The sequence below is a fragment of the Coregonus clupeaformis genome, chromosome 25 (assembly GCF_020615455.1).
Source record: "Coregonus clupeaformis isolate EN_2021a chromosome 25, ASM2061545v1, whole genome shotgun sequence".
Classification (NCBI taxonomy): domain Eukaryota; kingdom Metazoa; phylum Chordata; class Actinopteri; order Salmoniformes; family Salmonidae; genus Coregonus; species Coregonus clupeaformis.
The window spans coordinates 19,440,333-19,446,606 of NC_059216.1; positions in this window are offsets into that span (position 1 = coordinate 19,440,333).

Sequence of the window (6,274 nt, forward strand, 5' to 3'; positions counted from 1 at the left end):
CGTCGTTGCCACCGGACCTGGCATCGGGCCAGAAAGGCACTCCTTAGAGTTTCGGACCGGTATCAGCTCCAGGCGAATCGTCGCCGGATCCCCGCTCCCACCTATACCATCGGAGATAGGGTTTGGTTGGCCACACGGGATCTTCCGTTACGGACTGAGTCTAGGAAGTTGTTACCGAAGTTCATTGGTCCGTTTGTGGTGGAGAAGGTGATCAATCCAGTGGCAGTTCGACTCAAACTACCGAGGACGCTCAGAGTCCATCCCACCTTTCATGTCTCCTGCCTCAAGCCTGTCTTCCTCAGTCCTCTGTTGCCTCCTCCGCCTCCTCCTCCTCCTCCTCGGATGATCGGAGGTGGTCCTGCCTACACGGTGCGTCGCATCATGGATTCCAGACGGCGGGGCCGGGGTTTCCAGTATCTCGTGGACTGGGAGGGGTATGGCCCTGAAGAGAGGAGTTGGATTCCGCGGCGACAGGTCCTAGATGCGGACCTCATCAGTGACTTCTACCGCCTCCATCCTGGCGCTCCGGGAGTCCGCCCGGTGGCGTTCGGTCGGAGGGGGTACTGTAACGATCCCGGCTGTCTGAGTCGGGTCCTGGCTGGTGACTAGTGTTCCTGTTCGTAATCTCCAGTTTCCCGAGGGTTCGGGAACGCTCCGGGAGCGCTCTTGTTTTCCGCACCTGCATCCCATCAGCAATCTGCACACCTGGTCCTGATCATCACCCTTCTTAGGCTCTGGCCTAACATCCAGTTCCTGCCGGATCGTTAGCTATGAACAGTATGTTTGTCAGCGTATCAGCCTCTGAGCCATTAGTGTTAGTTTTGTTGTTTTGCACCTTGTGACTTGCTGTGTACTGACCTCCGTTTTTGTTCTGTCTGCAGTCTCTCACCCGGAACCTTCACCCAACCTCTGCCTGATGGTCGGCGGCTGCCGAGCCAGTACCGGACCAACCACTGCACCCTCAACAACCCATCCACGCCACCCGCTCTGTTCCCTGGATTATTCAGCCTCACTCGGAATCGATTAAATAAACACTCACCTTTCTCTCAACGTACCTTGTCCTGGTCTGCTTCTGGGTTCGGGCTTAGTAAACCGTGACACGGACTCCCCGGAGCGCCAGGATGGAGGCGGTAGAAGTCACGAATGAGGTCAGCATCTAGGATCTGTCGCCGCGGAATCCAACTCCTCTCTTCAGGACCATACCCCTCCCAGTCCACGAGATACTGGAAACCCCGGCCCCGCCGTCTGGAATCCATGATGCGTTGCACCGTGTAGGCAGGACCACCTCCGATCATCCGAGGAGGAGGAGGAGGAGGCGGAGGAGGCAACAGAGGACTGAGGAGAACAGGCTTGAGGCAGGAGACATGAAAGGTGGGATGGACTCTGAGCGTCCTCGGTAGTTTGAGTCGAACTGCCACCGGATTGATCACCTTCTCCACCACAAACGGACCAATGAACTTCGGTGACAACTTCCTAGACTCAGTCCGTAAAGGAAGATCCCGTGTGGCCAACCAGACCCTATCTCCGATGGTATAGGTGGGAGCGGGGATCCGGCGACGATTCGCCTGGAGCTGATACCGGTCCGAAACTCTAAGGAGTGCCTTTCTGGCCCGATGCCAGGTCCGGTGGCAACGACGAATATGGGCCTGAACAGAGGGCACTGAGAGCTCCTTCTCCTGAGAAGGGAACAAGGGAGGTTGGTAGCCATACAGGCACTGGAAGGGAGACATCCCAGTGGCAGATGTAGGGAGAGTATTGTGGGCATACTCAACCCAAGGCAACTGAGAGACCCAGGAGGTGGGGTTGGAGGAGACAAGGCAGCGTAGCGTGGATTCCATCTTCTGGTTGGCTCTCTCCGCCTGACCATTAGATTGGGGGTGAAAACCAGATGTGAGGCTGACTGTAGCTCCAATGGCCAAACAGAAGGACTTCCAGACAGCAGAGGTAAACTGAGGGCCACGGTCGGAAACGATATCACTGGGCAAACCGTGGACCCTGAAAACCTCCCTAACCAGGATCTCGGACGTCTCCGAGGCAGAGGGAAGCTTGGCAATAGGCACAAAGTGGGCGAACTTGCTGAATCTGTCCACGATAGTCAGAACGACCGTGTTCCCCTCAGAAGCGGGCAACCCAGTGACAAAGTCCAGGGCCAGATGCGACCATGGTCGCTGGGGAATAGGAAGGGGGTGAAGTAGTCCAGAGCTGGGCCGATTGGTACTCTTATTCTGCGCACACACTGGACAGGCAGCAACAAAACCCCGAGTATCCTCGGCCATGGCAGGCCACCAAAAACGTCTGCGAAGAAACGCCATCGTCCGAGCCACGCCAGGGTGACAAGCCATCTTGCTGGCGTGGGACCATTTGAGGACAGCAGGACGAACCGACTCAGGCACAAACAACCGACCGGGTGGACCGTTACCGGGACCGGGCTGCGTCCGAAGGGCCGCCATCACCTCCTCCTCAATCTTCCACATAACTGCTCCCACGACGCAGTTCCGGGGGAGAATTGTCTCGGTCTTGGACCCACTCTCTTCCGTCTTGGAGAACATCCGGGACAAGGCGTCCGCCTTGCCGTTCTTAGATCCAGGTCGGAACGTCAGGGAAAAAATTGAATCGTCCGAAAAACAACGCCCACCTGGCCTGACGGGAGTTGAGACGTCTAGCCGATTGCACGTAAGCGAGATTCTTGTGGTCAGTCCAGACAATAAACGGTTGCTCCGCCCCCTCCAACCAGTGGCGCCACTCCTCCAAGGCAAGTTTCACCGCGAGAAGCTCCCGGTTACCCACATCGTAATTCCTCTCCGCAGGCGAAAGGCGACGAGTAGTAGGCGCAGGGATGGAGTTTACTGTCCGTGGAGCATCGCTGCGACAGGATGGCGCCAACTCCCACATCAGACGCGTCCACTTCAACGACGAACTGACGGGCCGTGTCCGGTTGAGAGAGAATCGGTGCGTTGGTGAATCGCCTCTTCAAATCCAGAAACGCTCGATCCGCCTCCGGATTCCACTTGAAGGTCCTGATACTGGAAGTCAAGGCAGTTAACGGAGCGGCCACACGGCTGTAATCCCGGATGAATCTGCGGTAGAAATTCGCAAACCCCAAAAATCTCTGGAGCTGCAATCTCGTACCGGGCTGGGCCCATTCCAGAACCGCTCTAACCTTCTCCTGGTCCATCCTAATCTCTCCCCTGGAGATGATGTACCCGAGAAAGGATGTCGTGTGGGCGTGAAACTCGCACTTCTCGGCCTTCACGAACAGGCGATTCTCCAACAATCGCTGCAGAACCTGCCGGACATGCTGGACGTGGTCGGGAAGGTTCCTTCGAGAAGATCAGAATGTCATCCAGGTAAACAAACACAAAGAGACCGATCATATCTCCCAGGACGTCGTTCACCATACTCTGGAATACCGCTGGAGCATTGGTCAGTCCAAACGGCATCACCTGATACTCGAAGTGACCCATCGGTGTATTGAAACCCGTCAACCACTCGTCCCCTCTCTGATCCGGACCATGTGATACGCATTGCGTAGGTCTAGCTTGGTGAACACCGTAGCACCCTGTAAGGAGTCGAAGGCAGAACTCATCAAGGGCAGGGGATACTTGTTCTTGACCGTGATGTCATTCAACCCCCGATAATCAATACACGGTCGAAGAGAGCCATCCTTCTTACCCACAAAGAAGAATCCTGCCCCCAGGGGGTGATGACGAGGGACGAACGAGACCAGCAGCTAGGGACTCCTTGATGTAGGTCTCCAAAGCCTCACGTTCAGGTCGGGAGATACTGTATAACCTTCCCTTGGGGTAGACAGCTCCAGGGAACAGGTTGATGGCACAATCATATGGTCGGTGGGGAGGGAGTGACAGAGCCTTCTGCTTACTGAACACTTCCCCAAATCGTGATATGTCTCGGGAACCAGGGACAAATCTGGGGGTTTAGCCTCAATCACCTGACTGGGAACCGAATGGGGACAGGCAGTCTTGAGACAGTTAGCATGACAATCAAGGCTCCAACTCGTTACCTTGCCCGTCACCCAATCGAACGTGGGATTGTGTTCCTTCAGCCAGGGGTATCCAAGGACCAGAGGAACATGGGAAGACGGCAGAATGAAGAATGAAATCATCTCCGAATGATTCCCCGACAACAGCATCTTAACCGGTTCAGTCCTCATCGTGATACGTGCCAGACTACTGCCGTTCAGAGTGGTCACTTCAATGGCTTCCGGCAATTGCTCCTTGGAAAGCCCCAGCTGTTCCACCAACTCGGCATCAAGAAAGCTTCCATCGGCACCTGAATCGATAAAAGCGTTAATCGCTAAGCTCTGATTCCTGTTCATAAGGGTAGCCGGGAAACGGGGTCTGACAGAGGTATTGAGAGGTCGAAACTGGCTCGCTAAAAGTCCTCCCAACTTTAGCGAGCCGCGCAGTTTGACGACCGCCGGGAACAGGTGGCGAGGTAATGTCCCGAACCACCACAGTAGAGGCAACAGTTAGTCCTACGTCTGAGTTGGCGTTCCTCCTTGGTTAACCCGTGCCGCCCTACTTGCATTGGTTCAGAATCGGGAGACAGGACCTCTCCACTAATCCTGTGTGGTGGACGATGATCGACGTATTCTGGTCCAATCCCCGACCCGACTGGAACCTGAGAAGCTGATCGATTGGACGGAACCCATTGCTTCTCCCTCCTTCGCTCTCGGACTCGATTATCCACCCGAATAGACAAGGCTACCAAGCTGTCCAGGTCACTAGGCTCCGGATAGGAGATCAACTCATCCTTGAGCTGCTCCGACAGACCCTGGTAAAAGGCCGCTTGCAGAGACTCCTCATTCCACCCACTCTCCACAGCCAACGTCTTGAACTCGATCACGAAGTCGGCCACGCTGCGAGTTCCTTGGCGAAGCGAAAACAGGCGCCTAGCTGCGTCCCTCCCTCGGACGGAATGGTCGAAGAGCTTCCTCATCTCGGCCGTGAACCCCTGGTATGAAGCCATGCAGGGGTCTTGTCGTTCCCAAACGGCTGAAGCCCACTCCAGCGCTCGACCACGCAGCAACTCAATCACAAAGGCTATCCTAGCCTTGTCTGTGGCATAAGAGTAGGGCTGTAGATCGAACACTAACCCACACTGCATAAGGAAAGAACGGCATCTTCCCAGCTCCCCCTCATATTTATCCGGCGTCGGAACCTTGGGCTCACGGAAGGACACAGCTCCAGAAGCGGCAGGCGAGATGGGTGAAACCGGTAGTGGATCCTCCACCGGAAACTTGCGCTGGTTCTGGACCTCCGTCAGACCGGTAGAAAGGTTCCGAACTGCCAACGCGATCTCCTGTAGCTCCGTGCTATGATGGCCCAACATCTTCTCCTGATGGGTAATGGCATGGCGAACAGAGTCCAGGTCCGCTGGGTTCATTACTGGCCGGATCGTTCTGTCACGGTTTACTAAGCCAGAACCCAGAAGCAGACCAGGACAAGGTAGGTTGAAACAAAGGTGAGTGTTTATTTAATAGATCCACGAGTGAGGCTGAATAATCCAGGGAACAGAGCGGGTGGCGTGGATGGGTTGTTGAGGGTGCAGTGGTAGGTCCAGTAATGGCTCGGCAGCCGCCGACCATCAGGCAGAGGTTGGGTGAAGGTTCCGGATGAGTGACTGCAGATGGAACAAAACGGAGGTAAGTACAAAACAAGCAAACAAGGTGCAAAACAACAAAACTAACGCTACATGCTCTAAGGCTGATCCACTGATAAACATACTGTTCATGGCTAACGATCCGGCAGGGAATGGATGTTAGGACAGAGCCTAAGAAGGGTGATGATCAGGACCAGGTGTGCAGATTGCTGATGGGATGCAGGTGCGGAAATCAAGAGAGCTCCCGCCTAGCAACGTTGCCCGGCAACCAGGCAGGGAGCGTTCCAGAACCCTCGGGAAACTGGAGATCCCGAGCAGAAAAACTAGTACCCAGACAGAAACCGACTCAGACTGCAGGGATCGTTACATTTGTCTGTGTTTCATTTAATACATTTTAATATGTTCGCCTACCCACGCTGCACCTTGGTCCGAGCCTTCAATCAACGAACGTGACAGCTCCATATTTGTTATAATCACGATCAATTTAACAACATGTGTAATTCTCTTTTGTTCAAATAACTACCTGTTTTTATTTCTCATGTTAATCCATCAGATGGTCCTCTGTAGCTCAGCCGGTAGAGCACGGCGCTTGTAATGCCAGGGTAGTGGGTTCGATCCCCGGGACCACCCAAAATGTATGCACGCATGACTG